Here is a 23062-nt window from a genome sequence, read left to right as displayed (position 1 = left end):
ATCATTTTTTGTTCTCTTACTCTTTCTCCTGATTTCTCTTCCTTTCCGTCATACTGAAGTAATTCTTTTCATTTAAAAGGGACCTATTATGATTAGTTGAGTTTTGTAAGGTGTTTGTTATAAGTTGTGTTGCAAAAGTGTGTTTTATAAGGTGTTTGTTGTATGGCCACATTGTATGAAAAATTTTGTTTTTTTTTCCAATAAATCATCAAACAAGAATTGTGTGCGCTTAAAAAGAAAAATGAGTTCTCAGGTGTATAGAACAAAAAGAAGAAAGTTTTAATCCAACAGGTAGATTAAAAAAAAAAATGTGTGACTTACTTTGCCTGGAGCTGACGTTCCCACTCATGAGCACTAAAGAAAGCATGGGCTGAAAGGTCTGCTCTTTGGTCTGTTTTTAAGACACTTTGCACTTCTGTCACTTTTTCACTTTTGCATATGGAAAATAAAAAATTGGTCTGATTGGATTTTTCCAGTGTACAGAGAATTTCAGCTACCTGTCATTTATAATCCCAAGAAATCATCAGAACAGTCTTTCAGAACAAGAGATTCCAGATTTCTCCCTACGTGCACATCATCAAAGGGAAAAAGTCCCACCCATTCATGATGATCTTTGCTCTATTAGCCTAGACACAGCCGTGAGTGAGAAGCAGCAGCCCGCCATTACTGTTTTCTTTCTGTAGCTGCTGGAGATATACAATGTCAGTGCTAAAGAGGCATTAAAAGTGTTGTGTTTTGGGATGCATCAATGAACATAGGGGCTTCCGTAGACTCCCTCCAGCTGAGCCGCTGAGGTAGGGTGGCCATACGTCCAGATTTTGGCCGGACAGTCCGGATTTTAAGCCCCCTGTCCAGCGTCCGGCGCAGACTCAAGCCGGACACTCATTTGTCCTCCTTTTTGGAGTTGCGCTGAATCAGCCTATAAAACCCCACTCCAGAATCTTTATTAGGATGCAGCAGCATAGCGTCTGCCGTAAGATCTATGGTCAAACAAACGTTTGGCTGAAAGCGGTGTCAAATAAATATGTGATATATCATTGGTTAAAAACGTAAACAAGCCTCCACATGCTGGCTACGTCATATCATCACGTTAACATGCCGAAACGTCAGACCTCGTTTAATCCGGAATGGACAAAAGAGCACGAATTTATAGCAAAAAGCAGTAGAGACACTTTTCATGGATTTTACACACTGTGTCGCTGTTTTCTGGCACTGTGCCAGTCTGCCAGATTATTTTATTTATTTATTTATTTTATTTCCAGAAGTCCAGAAATTTGATGTTTTTAGGCACTGTGAACTTTGCAAGACTTTTTTGAAACAGACATCACAATGTCTTGAATAAATACAAATACTGTGAACAAACACTTTTTTGCCTCTTCTGTTACACATAGGTCTACATCAAATTGTCCGGCAATGAATAGAGTAGGCTTTTTCAGAATCACTGTATTATGATACCATCGATATAATGGACAAAATTGTATTACGAGTACATTGTAGTTGCGAGTACACCAGAGTCCTATGCAATTATTCTTGCCTCACTAAATGCCGCAAAGTGTCCTCCTTTTTGGTGTTATGGAAATGGCCACCCTACGCTGAGGACACTGTGGTTAAATTTAATTTTCGAAGGAAATGTCCTGGAAACAAATCGGTAAAGTCCTCTATATGTTTAGGGATCCATACCAACACTTTGTGTGTGAACGTCAGCTCCAGACAAAGTATCACGTGTTTCTTTTTCAAATTTCCTTTATGAAAGAGCTTCTTGGCACTCTATGAGGCTAATGTTGCTAAAGCTACAGTTTTCTCTGCCTATTCTCACTGATGCTGCTTTCAGGTGCTACCAGATCGTGAATGTGGTAGTTAAAAATTGCATATGAAAGCAATGTGAGGTCGACCGCTTGAATTTGTCAAGCTCATAATCACAAGTGAGACTAATTTTGTGATAACACGCGATGACACGTTGAGACCAACTACTCGTTATTTTTATCACTCCATACGCCCCGTCTGTGTAATTCATATATGTGCATTTATTATGCAAAGTACAATCAGATGACTACTGAGAGTTTCTGATATTTTCAGTGCAAGAGATTGTCCAGGTTTTTTTTGTGTTTTTTTTTTTTTTTTGCTGGCTCTTGAAGCTCCGCCCTCTTCTGAAAAGGGGGCTGGGAGCACCAGTTCATTTGCATTTAAAGGGACAAACACAAAAACAGCGCATTTTGGCTCAAAAGTAGCAATTTTAACAAGCTATAAAAAATTATCTGTTTTGTATTTTGAGCTAAAATGTAAGATTTTTTTTTCTTTTTGATGAAGCAGATATAACATTATTTACATTACATTACATTATTTTTATTTTTAGTTGGATTAACACTATAAGCAAAAGGAAAAACAGATGTGCACAAACTCTGTTTTTAAGATTGTTCCAGGAAAAAAAAGCATTCAAGTGAGCAGATCATGGTCAATTTTACAAGCTCCTCCTTTCCTTTTCTTTTACTGTTTGCTATTTGTGGAATTTTAGATTTGGCCTTTCTGTGACACCCAAGAGATAAAACGGTAACACACACACACACACACACACACAGGAAATATTGTTTGCAGGATATGCAACAGGTACTGAACATAATGCAGACAGAGCAGCTATTAGCACAGCCTTCAGGTGTTCACACAACAGGTGTGAACCCTGCAGACAAAGACCACCTTTAGATTCACACACATAAGTACACTTACAAACAAATACATCAATATGCAACATAAACACATTCACACACAGACTTTGGCATATTTAATTTGTTATCAGCCCAGTGAGTGCAAACACAGAGAGGGACAAGACCAAACACAGCCTATACACTCGCTTCACGAGCACACACTTGGATACATGTGCACATGGTACATGCCAAGGGTGAATCACTTGAGTTATGAGGAAACTATAATGTCAGGGTGAATTTAGAAATGGATTTAATGGGTCCTTCTGCCTTAAAGTGCCATAGAGAGAGGGAGAGATGGAAACAGAAGAACCAAAATATCATAGAAACTTGGGGGACACCTTTGGAAACATCTAACGCCCTAGCAACTTCATAACAACCACTCAGAACACCTTAGCAACACAATGGCGAGCACCAGCATTGAATTTTGCCCAGGCACATTGTAATGACAAACATAATGTGAGTGTTAACCTACAATACAGTTGTGAAATGCAGAAATATTCTTGAGGATAATCTCCCTAGACCTGCCAGCAAAACTTGTCCAACAACAGCTAAACCACCAGACATTTAATACATCCTAATGCTCTGATACTGCCCAAAACAAGCCGCTTATCCCATTATGTGATATAAACCTCACTCTCTTTCTCCTATTGGATCAGCTGATGTTAACACCACCCCTTTGCCTCAGTTATTTGGGTAAATTTCTAATGTAACAATCTGACTGTATTCCAGAACTTAGTGAGCTGGATTTTTTCTTGCATAGGTAGCAGACTTCTAAGACAATTTAACTGTCATGGCATGGCACGCATGTTCACGAGAGTGTTGTTCCAACTGAAACAGAACCAGAGATGGTAATAAAGAGCCTTTCATTTTAAGACTGTAGTATGAATGTGTGTAGCATGTATATAATCTGGATGTACTACATTCATCATGTAGTACATCTCAGCAGAAGCTGTAGTTCATCCAGGAAGTTTTTGCCTATTATTTAATAAATACTATGAAGTACTTGCTTCACATACCGTTTTTTGCCTACTTTATAATGGGGAAGTATATGTTTCAGATGCAGCCTTTGTGTTATAGGCTCACTAGGATTTGGAACAGAGCAACTATCTTCCTCTTTCTCTCCACCTCCTCCTCTTTGACACCCCATTATGGTGTGATTTCCACCATCAGTTTCATTTTGCCCTTTCACTCTCACATGAGGGGGGAAGAAGGTGTTAAAAGCGTTACAGTGTACAGTATATACAGTTATAACTCTCGCCTGCAGTATATACTAGAAAGAGGGTTTACTGTACCTTAGGCCCTTGTATATGTCTGTGTGTGAGTTGGGGAGGCAGGCCCAAACAACATGGCACCCTGAGGGTGCATTCTCTCCTCGTCCTCTTTCTCTCTGTCCTCTGTCTGTATTTTTCTCTCTCTTTCTTGCACTGATACTATTGAGTCATAGATTAGGAATGGAGAGGCAGAATAATAGAGAGAGAAAATTTAACAGTGAGGTGGAAAGGAATGAATGAACGTGAATGTTTGAGAATGTGTTTACCCATTAAGATTACCACTTAATTACATGTTTACAGTTGTGTCCTTTATGCCTTTGGCTATCTGTAGTACCGCTCAGAAGAAACTCACTCAAGACCAAGGATACGGAAATAAATACTTGTGTATGGGGCGACCGAACTGGAAGAGTTTAAGAGCTGACCATTATAAAAACCCATATTTATTATTATTCGACTTACTCAGACGGACCTGTTTTTTTAGTCAAATCTTCCTTGAACGATCTCATGGAAATAGCTGCAAACTAAAGGACACTATTCTGTTATGTGAGACCATGTAAACACCATTCCCAGCACTTGTCCTTCAGAACAAGCTCACACCTGTCCAGGTGAACAGAGAGTGACAGAGAGAGGGGCCAAGGGTTTATGCTGATATATGTGCTAATATATTGCACATCCACATGTGCTGCAAATGTTCCCATCAATCTTTCCTCCCTTCGGAGCGCACATTTTATCATTCTCTTTTTCTCCCCTTAGGATGGTTTATTGGTGACAGGTTTTCCTCACATGTTCTGTGATAAAGACAGATGGGAACATGGGTCAGGTGTGTGTAGTGACTTCTGAATGAAGTTATTTTGATACCTGCATTGTAAAAAAAAAATGTTAAGTGACTGCTATATGTTTAGTGAGGTTATTCCAAATCTTTTTGACTTGGAGAAGTGGCTTTTTTTCCATACAATGGATGTCAGTGGGCACTAAAAGTGGGCACTAGGGATGTCAATTTGGTTAGCAGTGGTCGTGATTTTGATTCACTAAAAAGAACTGCCCTGTAGCCATCATTAGCTCAAGAATCAGACTTTACCGGTTGCGTTGTATGTTTTATGCAAAATAATGCAGGGAATATTTTCAGAGTATTTAAGTACAGTGTTCCATGTTTTTGTATTTATCTAAAAAATTAACCAATTATGAAAAAGAGCAGTTTCTTGAGTTTCGATTCCCAACCCAGCTTATACTTGCATAATGATTGATAAAACACATTCTCTTATTTTCCTACATTTTATTATGTATGCCTTATTTTTCTGAACATTAATCTTTTACTGTCTGTCCTCCCTACTTCATTCTCCTATTGCTTTCTCCCTCCTTCTGTAGAGACATCTGCCAAGTTGCCTTCAACCAATCTCATGCCCACTGTGCTCTGTGGTCGTGTGTGTCTGTGTTACATGCTATGAACTAACAATTAATCACAAACCACATTTTAATTTCCTCCTTCCCTGTTGAGCAACACACACATACACACACACACACACACACTGGGTTAAGCACATACCTGCACAAATACTCTTCCTTCCGCATAAAAACAATCTCAGTGCACGCTCTCAGAGATTTCGAATGGGCCGTTGACTCGGTTCAGGGCCATGTAGCATGAAGGATATTTTCCATCTCTCTTACTCAGTCTTTCTTACTGTTGCTGACAGGTGTGTTGTGGCGGTGAATTCTGGGTATGCCTGAGTGTGTGTGTGTGGTGTCTCTTTACTAATTTGGCACATTGTGTGTTCTCTGTGGTTCACCGCTCAGCCAGGTAATGTTAGAGAAGAGCAAGCATTAGTAACAGAGAGTGAAACTGAAAAAAAATAAAAAGCCTGTGAATGACAGGATTGTAAGTTTGTGTATGCCATACTTAAAAGCAGGGACATGCACAGACATTTTGAGGGGCAGGGGCTCAAGTTGAAAAAAGGGCACTTCTCATATTTATTTAATTTTAAATATAGTAAATATAGTAGGGGTGTGCGATATTGACAAAAAAATATATATCTCAATATTTTCTGAATGGAGACGCAGAGGGGAGAAAGGCATCGGAACTTCCCCCGACTCGACTCGACATGATATTTCGATTTTTTTTTTTTAGTTTGACAGGAAAAGCTGTGTGCAAACAGAAACACACACGTGCGTATATTCATTTATATATAAAAAAAAGTATAAAAAAAAAACATTCCCTAGAAAAAAGGGCACTTTCTCTCGAGGAACAAAAAGGGCAGGTGCTCTAGTCCCCTTTGATGTCTATATGTGCACGTGCCTGCTTAAAAGTCTGGTGCAGTAATGGTATCAGATGCTAATACTGTAGTACTTGTAAATTATGACTAAAATGTTATCATTTTCATGTTCATATTTTTATTTACATGTTACTCCAAGGGTTATAAACTGCTCCATTAAATCAGAGGAAAGTGAAAGGATGATTAGCACTACATATAAATTAATGATTTTCTAACTAGATGTATTTAACTTCTTTCCCTTATAAATTTTGAATGTATTATATTATATTATATTATATTATATTATATTATATTAGGCTATATTATATTATAATATATACGATCTAGGAAAACCCATCACATGGTGAAATTTTATCTTTTTAGGTTTTGATAAACTGGGTTCAAGCACTATCTGAAGTTGGCTGATAGCTCTGATTTTCAGGAATGGAGTTTTGAGAAAAACAGGTTTAAAGTGAGTCAATTGAAATGGAAACACAACAGTCAAGTATTCCAAGTAAAAGTCACTTTACTGTGGTAAAATTTTAGTCACTGTACATGATGTAAAAGATACACAATGACCCCAAGGAACACAGAACACTTGCAGACATTTAAACATTAAGTATATATATCAGTTCATAAAACATCACAGATTACAGCGTGCAGGCTATCTCCAATTCTTTTCCTGTTCTACGCTGGACTTATTGCATAACCAGACACAGTTCGGTGCTGTAACTTGTAGTTTTGTGTTCTAAACTTGTAGTTTTAGTTCATGCTGTCACCATTTGAACTAAATGAAAGTAATGTATATCGATATGAAAATGGTGCAGGGGGCAAGATCGTTTAAGTGAACAGCCACTGTGTTGTTCTCTTGCGCTCCGCCATCTCACGATTTAAGTTTACACAGGACTGGTGGGAAATGTGCATTGATACAACTTTATTATATATGTTACGTGGTTTATTTTGATAGGTTAACTGTTTTTGTGGTGTTAAGAGAAAACAGCAGTGCATTCAGCGAATGCAGCGCATTCTTAACATAAGAGAAAGACAGTCTTTTCTGCTAGTTGCAATAAATCGCTATTTTTCTGCACTAAATAAGTGAATTTTGCCGACATATTTTCAGAAATGATAGACAAGATGTTAGAATAATAACTAAATGAAAACCAAATTTTGACAAAAAAAAAAATGTACATTCAACCTATTTTTCGAATTTCCTGAGTACATACCAGCGCGACATCCGACAGGTTTTCCCAGATCGCATATTATATTATATTATATTATATTATATTAACTTATATTATATTATATTATATTATATTATATTATTAATGGTAAAAATCAATTTAAATGTCTTCAGTATTACATTCTATCATCATGTTCAAGCAATTCAAGTTTTGTTGGATTCAGTGTGAATCTGAACTGTCAAATGAATGGTGAATCAAATGAATCTGATTCAGAGTCAAGCAGTTCAAAGGCAGGTTAAATGGACAGTCCATCATTGTGAAATCCCCCAGTCTCTCAACACTTCTTTTCTTCTTCTCCTTTTCTTTCAGTGGCTCTTTCTCTCCAGTGACTCAGTCTGTCCCTTTGTGTTAACTCCTAGAGACACAACATAAGCGTGTGTGGCCAAGGACAGTTCAGATGGAGCTCTTTGTTTTCGTCTGTGTGGACACTTGGTCCTTGCACACCTCATTAGCTGTAACCACCGCTGGTTGCCACAGAAAATGTGTGTCAGTGTGTAAGTGTTGTTCCATTCCCTGATCCTCTGAAATGAGCAGTTTTTGAGGGACTGAGAAAGGGTGGTTAAAAAATAGAGGCCAAGAAACTCTTCAAGAGCTCTGTGCCATTCTCTTCAAGTTCAAACCACAAAATAACATTGTCATGCACACACAAGCACACTGTAGATACTTGGCAGAGTGTGTGTGTGTGTGTGTGTGTGTGTGTGTGTGTGTGTGTGTGTGAGCAGTTCCTTGAGGCCTTACCAATTCTTTAGCCACATGGCATCCACGGAAATTTAATATCCTGATGGTGCCTGATGCTGATGTGTCCTAAATTCTACAATGTGCAGTTGCTTAAACTTTTATTAAAATATGAACTTGAGTGTGTGTAACTTTGTAGTCATACAATATGAATCTCATAACTTGTATTTATAATATGAACAGCATATTGTAAATTTAGATAAATAAATGTAAATGTATTTATTCATCGAATTATTTAAAATCATAATTAATAAAACCATACTAAATTATATAATATTTTATATAAATTAAATAATATTTAAAAAGCATATCAAATTATATTAAATATTCATATTTTTAATGGGGTGGTTGACTGTTTTTTTTATAGGCTTGATTGTGTTTATGGGGTGCAGTCTAACATGTGTTAATGCTTCATTAAAAAAAAAAAAAAACACCGCTCTGTCCTTCTCCTTTGTACGCTCTGATGATTTCCTAGTTTTATGAAGCCCCTCCCTCAGAAATACGCAATGGCTTCAGATTGGTAGATTTTTTTTTGTACACCCTAGTTTTGAGCATGGCAACAACTCTTCCTTTTCTCTAAAGCAGCGCAACATGGCCACGCCCCCTTTGTTACATGTTCCTGGGGGTGGGGTTTCTGTAAATTTCAGGGTTTGTGATGTTTGTGACTAACCTGGAAGTAGCTCGTTTTGGTCATTGATTTTGTTTTTTGTTTAGAATCGTTTGAATTTATTTTTGTAGACAATATCTCTGTTTGCACTGAACTTTCAGCGTCATAACTTTGTTTATGCTCAAACAACAACATTACACACTAACTAAAGTTAAATAGTGGAATCACAATCAACCACCCCTTTAATATAAGCTTATACTGTAAATAGACACTGATGTTGCTGTGTTTTGGGACACATACCATGATTTTGATTCTGCTGGGTCTGTTTTTGGGGCCTTTTTGCAGACCAAAGATCTCTTGGTGGATCAAGAGATGGTGTCCTGTTAAATATTGTGTGTAAACTTAAGAACATGCTTGACCTATAATAACGTGCTTATTACCATAGTAATGTAATATACTCTATGTTGCTTATTACATTTTGATATTAGTAAATAGTTTCTTCCAAAAACTTAATACCTGCAGAAGTACTGTAGACCACCTCTGAAGACCCCTGATCTAACAAATCTCATACCTAATTACACAGACCTGTTAATAATCAACTTACAGTCACCTACAGCTGGAATCTATGGCGGCGTTCATTCCATTACCCAGAGTTCATTGCTGTCCCATATGTTCAATATTAAATGCACAGTCATTTTTTTTTTCCTCATTCACACACACACACGCACACACTGCAGCTCCTACCAATGGAAGAGCCAGACAAACATCTGTTTTAACAATGAACAGGAGGAAAGATATGGGGGAGAATAAAGAAAAGAGAATGAAGAAATAAAGTGAATCTGGTGTCAGTGGGCAAACGGTTTGGAAAAGAAATGTGTTTCTCTGTTTAACAGACTGTGAGGGATTTGTATTGGTAAAATACGTGGGTGAAAGAGGGGAAAACTTTAACTAACGTACCTTCCATGTCGTGTGTGTGTGTGCAGCAGCTGGCATCTGTCTAATGGCCAGCTTTTGATAGCTAATATGAACGTGTCTATGTGTGTGTGTGTTTGTTTGTAAACTTGAGAGTGTCTTCAAGAATGATGGTGTGCTTACACTTCATTTTTATAAATAATATGGCACAGCACATCAAAGGGTTTGGGAACAGATCAAACAAAAGCGGGAGAGAGTTGTTTCAGAGCAGATGAAAAATGAGATGAATGATGAAAGAGAAGTTTCTTCTCTCGGTCACTTCATTTCAGCATATTTTTAGAGGCTTTACCAAAACAAAGATTTGGTAATTTTTGAACACTGTTCACCAAACCAAGCACGTAATTGTTAAATAGTGGTTTTCAACAGTGGTTTTGCTTCAGAACCCAGATTGGACATCATGTGGCGATCCTGCGTAGGCCCGGCAATAAGCAAAAATGAATAACTTTGTAAACATGTAAAAGGCTGAAAATGTGTAATTTGCTGTCTTTATAGTTTGACTGTTTGGTTTGTCTCTTGAATTTTGACTGTTTCATGCTCTGTGCAGCCAACAAATTGTGGTCAGCAAGTGTATTTATCATAATTGCAAATGAAACAATATTTGATATAATCAAGTGCCTGCACTTCAGCATCCGTATATTTATCGCTGTTCGTCATACTTGCGAATTAAGTTGACACATTGTTTACAGTATGTTACACATCGTTTTAAATCATGGCGGGTGAGGGGGTTTTCGAAAAACGTCTGGCCAATCAATGTCTACTTAAGTCACTGGTAGTACCAGTTGTGCTGGTTAGACCCTGCTCCGGAGTAGGAGCCAGTTTGGTTCTCGAAAAAGGCAGTCCGGTACTAAAATAGCACCCAGTTCCTGTGGTGCGAAAACGCCCAAAAGTGGGTAGTTCAACAATTAGTTCTGGTACTATGAAAAGGTTCCTGCAGTGCGAAAGGCCCTTTTAGGTACTAATATGTACCTTTATGGTACCAATGTGGACTCTTTAGGTACAAAGGTGTGCCTTTTGAAAAGGTACCACCCCATTGACCACTTTTGTACCTTTTTTTCTGAGAGTGTATATGGTTAGTTACATTGTAGTTACATTATATTGCATTTTTAAATGTATCACTGTTGGCTGTGATCTTATGCTGTTTACTGGTTGCCAGTACTGTGTCATGATGGTCTTTGATATTAACAGAATGATTCGCAAGTATAGTTTTACAGTATGGTCATTTTGATGCGGCATATTACCTACTAATGTGGCAAGGGTCACTTTAAAAATGAACAATGCAATCACTATTGCTGTACAGGCCAATCTTAGTGTTAAAATATTGGTGAATGGTAATGGTCTCAAAAATCCTGTGCACCTAGAAATGTATTATTTGCCCACCAGTTAAGAGCCACTGGTTTAGCAGATATGCCAAGAGTTCATGAAAAGGAAAGGCACTTTGAGCTATAAAAATCAGAAAGGGTAAATTTGCAGATGTCAGGATGAAAGGAAGAAACACCAGATTGAGAACAGATTGGGCTGATTGTATGCAATTCCTTTCAGAGCTGTGAATGAACTGTTTGTCTGTTGCATTATTGTAACTGATCTGATACAGATGTGTGTGTGGTAAGAGAACAATTAGCAATTCAGTAGATGACAATATGTATGATGATGTCACTGTGATGTAAAAGGTCAGACACTGCTAGTCACACAAATGAGTGATGCCAGTGAAATATCACACACAGATTTCACTTCCTCCAATCTGTCCTCTAATAAACTGAATTCCCCTTTTTTCCTCTTTCTTCATTTTTTTCAGTCCATGTCTTTAGCTCCTAAACCTTAATATTCACTCACTTTTAGCAATTTTAGACACTTCTCTTCTTGAAAAAATCTCGTCTTGCACTGATCCAAAACAAATTTGTTTAAATATTTGTTACATTTGCATATACGTATGTACAGTACATAATATATTCTTCTGTAAATGTTGAACATCAGTGTGTATATTGAATGTATTACTTACTGTTTCAGTATCTCAGAATGTACCTTTTCAAACGTCCACTGCCTGATTCAGCGAGTATCAGGAAAATGTGATAATCATTAAAAGCACTAACAGAGTTTAGCTGCAATTACTAAGGCCCTCACACGTGGCTTAAGCATGTGTGTGTGGGTGAGTCAGTGTGTGTGTGCGCGTCAGGGAAAAGCCCAATGCTTTAAAGTCTCTGGATTACAGTGTCTGAAAATCATAGGGAACTCCCGATCTTTGAGCAAGCTTCTGTAAAACAGCAAATGTGTGTCTTTATAACTGCCATAAAATATTAGTAGAAATCACAGTCAGACATCTGTACAATTATATTGCATGAATATGAAACTATTTCCAGAAAATGATTTTTTTTTTCCATTTCATTCTTACTGAACTATCCTCTCTATTCTCATTCCACATCTCACGGTTTTCTCTTTAAATCATTTTTTTCTAACATGGATTTTGTTTTTTTTATATAGTTCCAAACGACCAGCACACATCTGTAACAGGAAATAGGTCTGTGGCTTAAAACAGAAAATTAAGGGCATAAACTGCTGGGTAGTGTTAATGTGGCTGGTAAATTAAGAAATGGGCTTCAAACACATAAATTAGCAAACTTGGAACTGAATAATGTAACTCAGTTTGATTAAATATATTTTAATTGCCACTTCACATTTATCAACTAAAAGACTCCACTAGTTTTTATTCAATTAATGTTGCAGTTTTCACGTTTTTGTGCAAATGGCACAATTAATGTTTTAACATTTGTTAAATCTCCAAATTCTAAATGTGTATTGTATTGGTCTATACATACTAATGTAAGACTTTCTGAAATAAAATGTGAATTTTAGGATTTATTCTCCAAAGGAATATATACACAGAACATTTTGGGTCTGTAAGATTATGTTTTTAATAAGTATCTTATGCTCACAAAGGTTGCGTTTATTTAATAAAAAATACAGTAAAAACAGTAATATTGTGAATTATTATAGATACACTGTTTCCAAAACACACGCACACACTCCAGCATGCTACAGCGGAACCTGCTTTTGCCAGAAACCGCTGTGTCCCTCTTCCACTCTTTTTCCACATTCTGATCTTTCTCTCTCTCTCTCTCTCTCTCTCTCTCTTATCCTAACTGAACCAGTAGTGATTGATAAACTGTTTTCAAGGACTCGGCTGCGCTGATAGTAAATGTACCACAATGCTTGCAAAGACCTTGAGTCGTGTCTGTGTGAACACATTCATCAACTTGCTAATGCACAATGGACCATCTCGTTGTTGTACTTTGTTGGCAGGTAACAAGTCAAATTTTTGCCCTGCATCAACACACACTCAACTTGTGCCATGGCTAAGAATATAGGGTCAAAGGTCATCCGGTGGGAACAATACTGATCAGACAGTCGGCAGTAAAGCAATACACACAGAATATAATAATGCATTCGCTATCTGAAGTGAGAGGGGGCTCAACTCCTCATTTTGAAACAACATCTGAATTCCACTGCGCTTTGTGTGTGCGGAAGACTTTGGCCGGAATGCCTGAATTCCACTCAGTCCATCAGGAATGCTGGCTGAAGCGAATAACAGAGAGAGACAGAGGGATCAAGTAGGGAACATTTTGATTTGATTCAGCTCTCTGACCGGAGGACAGGGTATTAAGTATCATTAATTATCATAATCATCAAGGGATTTGCAGAAATTACAAAATATACTACATTTCTGGTGTGCTATACTATGGCTTCCTGTTCCCCACTTCAACTACAGTTGAGCTGTTTATGTTTTAAATCTTACAAGTGCATAAGTGAAAGAAGTAGATGGCCTGTTCTTATGATTAAGTTGCAACAGTTAAAGCTATAACAACTACAAAAGCTCTTTAATACTTAATAATTAGAGTCTTGAAGTGATTTATGATGCCATTGAATGTACTTTGTGATCTTACTGTGATTAGTACTAGACCATGGCATTTCTCCACATCTTCAAATAACATTCACAATTGAATAAATTACAGTAGCAAGACTAGGTAAACTTCTGTTGTGTAAGAGATCAGTGACATAAAGGGCTGACTTTGAGTCATTCTATTATAAGCTAGCCAAACTAACAAACATCTCAGTGTAAAAGCTTTAACATGAGACTTAAATGTTTTTTCTGACATTTACAAATGTTTATGAAATGATTAAATGGGTTTCATATTTATTCTCGTAATGCAACACTGTAGATTGCTGTGGAAACAAGAATGAGTGGTCACAAGAAGTCACAAATTACAACACTTGTGAGAATGATGTTCTATTTAATTAAGTTTTAGTGCCGTATATATTATTTTTGAATTTATGAAACATTTAAATTAAATTAAATCAGTTACCCACACGTGGTTTAGTTGATAAAGACATAACATTATATATTAGGATTATTATTACAGAAATGTATGTACTACAATACTGTAGCTGTATTGTGTAATGTAATTAAAATGTGTAAATGATAAAGAAAATTACTCTCGGTATTATTCATTAAAATCAAAGCTAGCATTAATTCTTGTTTTTATGTTGCCTTAAATGACAGTGAAATGGGGAAAACAAAATCCCTTTGAAGCAAGTAATTTCTGGCTGGTTCAGCTATACACATAGAAAAGTGAATTCACAAATAATTAAAAAAATATATATATTAAATTGAACATAAAATATCCACCCATTTGGATTATTGTAACCACAGTTTTAACATAAACTAATAAACATAACATAATAGAATAGCCTATTTATCAGTCATACAAAAGTAAGATTTATAATATTAATAAAAACTAAATGTGTTTTAAATACACAATGACCTGGTTTATATATTTCTTATCAATAAATCCAAAAAATAAATCCAATAAATTTTAGCTATTGAATTTTGCTCGTTGATATCCATGTTTTAACTATGTTCATACTGTATTTTGAAGAAAAGAAAAATACATAATTTATTTATTTTTATTTTTATTTATTTTCCAGCGTAATGCACATGTGGATTCAAGAATAGGCAATGGAAACCAATGCCTCTATTAAAAGACAGTTGACTCTTAACTAAAAGATGGGACTGCTAGTCATTATTTTCAGCATTAATTCCTCACATTCATTTTCTACCAATGGTATGTCTCCTCTTTATACTGTCTCTAAGGTTAGATGAAGATGAGGAGTAATGGCTGTGTGGAGTAACAGCGCTGATGTGGTAGCAGAGGTCACAGGTTTAATCTCCAGTTGGGGCAACCCATGAAATGAACGGTTACCAAGATGGCCATCATGTTCTGTCACCGCAGTGCCCTTGAGCTAACCTCTTAACTCATGGTTGTACAGGAATACTTGCGTAATTACAGGAACCTGTTCTTATTGTAGGCTTTCTGTAAGATAAAAGGAAGCAATCTTGACTTGGGAATTTAATGCAAGGTTATATCTTTCAGATATGAGCCATGTTAAATGAACACACATTATTTTGTGATTTTGTAATTTTGTGTGTGTTTAGTTCATTTAGGGTGGTCCTGGCCTTTATGGCTCTCACAGCACCAGTCCTATTTCTTGATTTGTTTCTCCACCTGGACTATTCAGGCCTACAGTACACACGCACTCACAAATGAATGTATCCTGGAGGGACCATGTCTGTGTATATGTATGTGTTCTCCATCATCCTTCAGCTGAGAGGAACAGAAACAGACAAGTGGGAGAGTAGCAGGTGAAAATGTGTGTACAGTATGTGCTTGTTTCCATTTACACTCAGATTTTGAAAGGGGGTTTTCAAAGTGATGCCTTAGAAGAACTATTTTGGGTTCCCAAAAGAAACTTTCAGTGAAAAGAATATTTCGTTTTTAGTGTGAAGAACATTTTAATAATCTGAATAAACTTTTTCAACTATAAAGAACCTTTTGTGGAATGGAAAGGTTCTATGGATGTTAAATGTTCTTCATACTGTAGAACTACCAACGTCAATAACAAATCTTTTTTAAGGAGTGGGTGTAAGGGCATAGTAACCACTGTCACCCCATTTCTATACAAAATAAGTTTTGACCACTTTCTTAATTTATTTTCCTGGTCTTATTGTGAATGATTCAACAGTGCTTTCTCTTCCAAATCTAAAAAACGGTCTTTGTGAAATTTCATCCAAATTGTGAAAAATGACTTTCCTTTTTTCTCTTTTCCCTTTTTCTTTTTGCTGTGTGGACTAATGGATAATATTTGCCAATAGCCAAATTGTTTCAGTAAACTTGCATTTAGTCCTGATAAAATAATGTCCTGTCTGCTCTTTTTTGTTTTATTGAATTTCCTGTTTCATTCTGAAATATGTCAAGTTAAATCAGTTGTAACTGAGTATTCACTTTGAGTTTAATAATTTCTGTTACTTTATTCATTATTTTTTTGCTTAAGATATCCAGTTACATTTTAAATCATTCTTACACCTGTGCATGTGTGCTATTGTCTGTTTCTGTGTGTGTGTGAAGCAAATGGAAAACAAAGGTTTACATTATACGCTGCTGACGACACCAGGTCTCCATGACAGCTTATGGTAAGTATCATATAACATGGACCAGCTCTTTCTCTTTTTATCTCACTTCCCCTATCTCCCTCTCACAGTGAAACTTGTTACAGAATATCTGATTATTGTTATTTCAGATACCAAACACCTAGAAACATATGGTCTGGTGTGTTTGCGAAACAGAAGGAGGGAAAGAGAATAAAATGTAATTGTGTTTTAGAGCTTGATAAAATCATATTTGCTGACTGTTGCCCTCTAGAGTGTCTCATTGGTGGCATAATGACGCCACTCAGTCGAAAGTGTGTAGTGCAGCTCACATTGAGCTTGCTGTGATTGTTAGACTTTTAGATTCATTTCATGGATACACTGTTTTAAATTTAGAGGTAAAGGGATAGTTCACCTAAAAATGAAAAACCTTATTTTTGGAACATAAAATGAGAGACTGAAAAAATGTACTAGTTGTTCTTTTTTCTTGCTGTTGAAATGAATGGGAACTGGATTTTCAAGCTTCAAAAAAGGATGCAAAAGCAATCTAAAACATCACTGAAGTGATTCATATGATGCGTACACTATACTTCACATCATCTAAATTTGTACTATAGCTTTTTTTTTTTTTTTTTTTTTTTTTTTTTTTGACAAACCACAATTTGAATTTTTATTCACTGACTTTTTTCCTCCAGTGAGCTGTTAACCACTGTGACCAGATCATTGAAGTTGAGAACCGTATCAGTCCATTTGTGTGGACAAATAATTTAGGTTGGTTTTGAGAACTGGATAATCTGACTCATTCATGAATCAGACATTGCTAATTCCATATGAACTCTGATAGAAGATGTTCCGTGAATAATAACTTTTCAGGCAGTTCCTCAAACAAACCTTTCAGAAGACTTGAAAAGTCTAATTTAATAAATACAATTTTTCTTTGTTCCACGGAGGAAAGAAAGTCGTACGGGTTTGGAACAACTAAGGAAGAGTTCATTTTTTGGGGTGAACTATGTCTTTAATAATTTACCTCATTACGCTCCTAAGGTGAGCTAAAGTTGCACTGGAGTCCATAGGAACTCATCCAAAACTAATTAAAACATTCCACCATAACAAAACACTCATCTGATAGTGTACATCCCAGTATTCACGAGAGAGAGAGACTTTTACCTCTGACCAGTCTCCACCCATAATAGCCTACCATCCAGGAGGGAGTGGCTGACCGAGGGAGGGGAAAGAGAGAGAGAGAGAGAGAGAGAGAGAGAGAGAGAAAGCTAGAGAGCTCTGCGGTAGCAGTCAGCGCAAGAACCAAAGCAGAGAAAGACTGGAAAAAAGAAGGTAGATAGAAAAAGAAACAGTGGAATTAGGAGCTAAGAAATAAAATAAAGAAGAAAAAGAGAGAGAAGTCTGGAAAATCATTTCAGACCAGGACAGAAGAGACTGAGAGAGAGAGGGAAAAAAGACAGACACATTAATTAGAAGTAGTCTTGGACTTCACATTGGAGACACATGTCCATGCGAGGACTGTTGCTGCTGCTGTGATCTGTCATTCCTCCTCACAGCGTGTGTGTGTTCTGGAGAGGCTGAGGAGAGTGTGTATGAGCCTGTCGTTCCTCTGGAGTCTACGGGACCATGGCACCTGTCAGGAACGGATGAACTTCAGGCTTAAAGGACTCGCGGGGGAAAAAGAAAGAGAAAAAAGCTGAAAGAGTAAAAGGTAAGTTAGTTTCTCTTCTAGGAATTTTATAGCAATGATGTGATTGTATATATGAGTGTGTGTGAATGCTTGGTTCTCCCTTTTTAATTTGTGATAAGTATGGATTCATTTGTATTAACCAGCATTTAAATATTTTGATATTTACTAGAATACTTGGAATAAAGGCCATACAAATAGTTGAAAAAGTGAGAGTGTGCACACGAGGTAGGGAGCCCTCCAATGCGACAAGCTGGTCGACCTCTTTGTGCATGGTGTGTATTTAACATATTGTGCAGTATGTGGATGAATGAGATGCTGGTATTGTGTTTCTAGGGCGATTACTATAGTTGAGTCTGAGATCCTGTGGATAAATCATGGGTTGTTTTGTTGGTACAGTTATGAACAGTAATTTTGTTTGCATGTATCTCTGTATGTGTGTGGACTGGCCTATCTGGACCTGTTTCTTTATATAGGATGATATTAAAAGATTAAATGGTCTGTGAATAAGGAAAGGAGAGAGTGACAGATAAAGAATGGAAGAGTGATACAGAAAGACATGTTCATTCTGTAAGTGTATTCTGCTGAAATATTTACCCTGGTGCAACTCTGACTGTTCCTGTGTTGCTCATGGGATGATGTTCTTTGGTTCACACAAAGAGCAAAAGACTGTTATCATTACTCCATCATCAACATTTTATGATTTTTATATTTTCAACCCCAAAACCATCACAGATTAATGAAAAGATGACAAGATGAGAGTGCATAGTCACACACAAACACATACATTTAGTTCTTTCTTAGTGGAAATGTATGATAGACTTCTATTAATCTTTTTTATAGACTTTTTAAAACAAATGAAACAAATTTATAAACAAATGTAATCCCCCCCCCCCATATATATTTATTAACATCTTTCTGTATATTTATGCTTTAGGGTTATAGATTAACCGTAAATTAACACAAGCTTCTTTTTTTACAATACAAATACATTATTTGTCAATCGTGAGTTTTCAAACTGAGATCATCCCAAATGTCCCAAACGAGTGGGTTTGTCAGAATTTGCCCCCAAACTATAGTGAAGAATGTATACACACAAAAAACACATAATCCATACCATGCACTACCCAAAACAGTAATTAGACAAACACTCACATACCTACCCTCAGTCAAACACACACACATTCTCCACACATGTGTTCACACAGAAACACATTGTGTTTTTGGTCAGCTGTGTTTTTGGTGAGGAGAAGAATGTCGGGTTGTTTTAGTGGCGACTCTGGACGGGCATTGTGTGTGTGTGTGTGTGTGTGTGTGTGCTTGATGAAATTACACGCAACGACTCATGCACACACAACTGAAAGGTCCCAGACTCTCCTTTAATGTGCATCTCCAAGTTTCTTTCTTTATTTCTTTCTGGCTCCTTGATTCCTGCTCTCAGGATTAGGGGGTGGGTAGAGAGTAAGTAAGAGAGACTGAGAGTGAGATGGCTTTTAGCCCGGTGCCTCAGCCGGTGTGGATCGTTAATTGAGCTGCTCCCACAGGGGGGTATCAGACCCCAGATTAATTTGGCTCCCCCTCCTGATGCACACACACTTGTGCTTTTACCCTCACACAAACTCACACTCTCTTCCAGGGCCCTTTATATCCATCTATTAGACCACAGTTGTCAGATGTCCTGTCACTGCTGGAGTTTCTATTCTGATAGGAGATTGTGGGTGGGTGTGGGCGGGTGTCTCTATGGTGGGGTTATTGATTGTTTTGTGGAGTGTAGTACTATTTAACTGTGGTGGGACCTGTAGGCCGGGACTCATTAGGTTGTCTTATAACAAAGAATACATTCTTTACATCACTGTGAATGTTTCTGGGTTCCCAAGTAAAGGAAAGCCATGGAAAATATATCAGGAATCTTACAGATGTGTTCTCCAGGCCTGAAAAAGTCATCTACATTTAATACATCATAAAAATAATGGAAAAATCTATTTTATATTTAACTTTAAAATATTACATCAGCTAGATATTGCTTTTGTTTAGAATTAAACTTGAAAACAAGCCATTGTGATGTCCAATTTGTAGGCGAATCACTTCAGTTGAATCAGTTCACTGAATGATTCATTAATAAATCATTCTGAAGCAAAAAAAGACTTTCATGTGGTCACAGATGTCTGAAAAGGATGTGGAAAAGTTGGTCAAAAAGTGTGGGAGCCCTAAAATATCACTTAAGTGTCAAACTTCAGGATATTCCTGGTAGATGAAGCAACCACACAAATAATTTCGAACTTCCTTTAAATACTGTTGTTACATAATCTTTTCTCCATTGTTTCACTATTATGAAAGTTACAGGCAGATGTAGACATTTTAAATACTCTGCGTTCCTTTTTTTGTGGTTGAGGAGACTGGGTTTGTGCCTGGAGCATTGTCTCTAGATGTGACTCAGTGACTCTTAAAATAGCATTTTGAGATGTTCAGTCCAAATAAGATGTGAAGGTTGATTAGATCCTCACATCCTTCCTCACATGTTCAGATACTGTATAAGGATGCTACTGAAAGGAAGATTGATCAACTGTGTCTTGCAGCCTAAAACCAGATAAAAACTATCATGTAAAGTGGCACATGGTGTAGTGGAAGGATAGAGGAGCGATTTAACTGCTCGTGTTTCTGAGATGTTCAGGATTATGTGAACTCCCTCCTCTTGAGCGTTTGCTAGAAACATCATGCAGATAACTGCAGCTGCTCTCCAGAACTACGTTCCAAAAATATAAATCTAACATGGTCACTCCTGTCCCCTTCTGGGCTTGCTGAGCAGTAGATTTCAGACATGTCGTTCTAAAATCAATCAGAAAGTTATTACTGAACAACAAAGTTGACTGTCCTGAAATTAAATAAATGAAAATAATTAGGAAATAATTATGTATTATATTATTTCAAGAAACTGTAGGTAAGTTGGTCAATAGATCTATGAATATCCATTTTTTTCATACAGTGCTGTACTATAGTGTTGTAATTGCAACATGTATTTTTAGCATTTAAAATAGTTGGTTTTACATTTTTAAAGTTTTTTTTTTTTTTGTTTGTTTGTTTGTTTGTTTTTCAAAATAGTGTAGAATATAAAATTGCCAGTTTATTACTTACTGGCAATTAACAGCTTATGTTCCAGAGTTTTAATATTTATATACTCAAATTAGGTTATTGATATGACTGGAGTGATCATCTCATTTGCAAATTATTTTACACTTTAATATTGTAATACTATAAAAAAAAAATTATACTATTAATTTCTTAATGTGTAAAATTTTTCAAAGAGAAAAATATTGAATGCACTTTTAATGTGTATTGTTTACCGTAGCCTATTCACACATACTGTAACGCCACTGCATTTATACTTCATAAGCAGTTATGTAAACTTTTACAGTCTTTTCCATCTGAATTCATCTTTCATTGTAGCTTGAGCAAGAACAAAGAACTGGTTTGGTATACAGCTTGCAGAAGTTAATCATTTAACAATAACATATAATTATTATATTATATATCTATAATACTTGTTATCGCTTCCTGTTTGGATTGAGTTATTGATTATGTTTATGTTGAGTCTCTGTGACCTTCTTGAGAATGTGTGCCGAGAGTTTTTAGAGGATATGAAGATGGCGAGAGAAGAACAGGATCGAGTCAAAAGTGCAAAAATGTTGAACAGGTCAGTTTGCTGAAGGTGGGACGACATACTTACTCTGGAGGGAGAGGGGAAGATGAACAGATAAGGACAGAATGATAAATCAGAAAGGATTAGAGAGCAGTGAATTTTGATTATTGTAATAAAACTATAGCAAATGACGTGTGCATGTTTGTGAGTTTTTGCAGACTTATACAGGTGTGTGTGTGTGTGTGTGTAAAAGAGAGAGAGAGAGAGGTGTAAGTTGTTTTTATGACGTAAGTGTGTGTGCATGTGCTGATTAGGGTCATTGTGATGGTCTTTTGTGCTGCTGTTGCCACATTTCACTTCTCACATACACACACTTTCACTATACACACACTATACACAGTTTCACTATAGACTGCTTTTTAAAAAATTGGGGTCAGGAAGATGTTTTTGAATTCTCTTATGCTCACAAAGGCTGCATTTATTTGATCCAAAATACAGTAAAAAAAAATAGCAATATTGCGAAATATTATTACAATTTAAAATAACAGTTTTCTTTTTTAATACATTGTATAATGTAATTTATTCTTTTGATGGCAAAGCTGAATTTTCAGCAGCCATTACTCCTGTTTCTAGAAATCATTTTAATAAGCTGATTTGGTACTCAAGAAAAATTTGTTACTAATGTCAGTGTTGATAATATCATATCTTTTATTTAGAATTCTCTGATGAACAGAAAGTAAAAAAAAAAATCGACATTACTTTTGTAACAATATAAAAGTCTTTACTGTCACTTTTGATAGTGTGTCATTGCTGAATAAAAGTATTCATTTCTTTAAAAAAAAAGACGAATCTCAGACTTTTGAATGGTAGTGTATCTCTCATAGATTGTTTCTATATGGTGATGATCATATTTGCTAAACCTCAAGTCTAATCATACACAAAGCTGTTGATATCAGTAGATTTAAAGTAGATTGATGAGCCTTTCAAACAATGAGGAGCACTTCAAATGTCCTTAAATGTCCCCTTTTTAACACGTTTCACTATATTTGTATATTTCACTATATTTTCAAACATTTATCTTGCAAAAGTACAGTTAAACCTGTGCACACACAAATGTATATAGATTATATAGATAACACACTGAGCTTGATAAACCCCTCTCAGATAAATGTGATTTTTGATAAAGTATTTTTCCATCACTATATGTTTATTTTTAAGTAAGGGCTATAGAGGTATGATGTCATTAGACAGTGCCCGCAGAAGTGTGTGTGTGTGTGTGTTCATATGGGTCTGAAAGATGACAAAACATTGCTGCTTGATTAAAAAGAGGGAGGCATTCCCGAACACATGCTTTTAAAACAGGGAGTGTGTTTGTTTGTGTTGTGCCTGTGAGTGTGTGTCTGTTGTTACGTGGACGTGATTAAAGAGTGAATAGATAAATCATGACGACCTGCAAGTTGTAGATTGTGCTGGAAAGATACACAAATGA

General features: G+C 36.4%; 1 protein-coding gene across 5 annotated transcripts in view; it reads left to right on the top strand.

Annotated features, from left to right (window-relative positions):
• Window positions 1–23062, top strand: part of sema3b (sema domain, immunoglobulin domain (Ig), short basic domain, secreted, (semaphorin) 3B) — a 57651-nt gene that overhangs the window by 8166 nt on the left and 26423 nt on the right. For 3 of the 5 annotated variants that reach the window (XM_042729826.1, XM_042729821.1, XM_042729824.1), the window contains exon 1: window positions 17494–17960. The gene's annotated coding sequence lies outside the window, so the exon portion shown is untranslated. Of the gene's footprint in view, window positions 1–16226; window positions 16292–17493; window positions 17961–23062 lie in introns of those variants that run through there. The other 2 variants (XM_042729822.1, XM_042729823.1) reach the window with 1 other exon arrangement.

Source organism: Cyprinus carpio, chromosome B8, assembly GCF_018340385.1.
Source record: "Cyprinus carpio isolate SPL01 chromosome B8, ASM1834038v1, whole genome shotgun sequence".
Classification (NCBI taxonomy): domain Eukaryota; kingdom Metazoa; phylum Chordata; class Actinopteri; order Cypriniformes; family Cyprinidae; genus Cyprinus; species Cyprinus carpio.
Note: the sequence above shows the minus strand (reverse complement) of the source record. Positions and strands in the feature narration are given on the sequence as shown.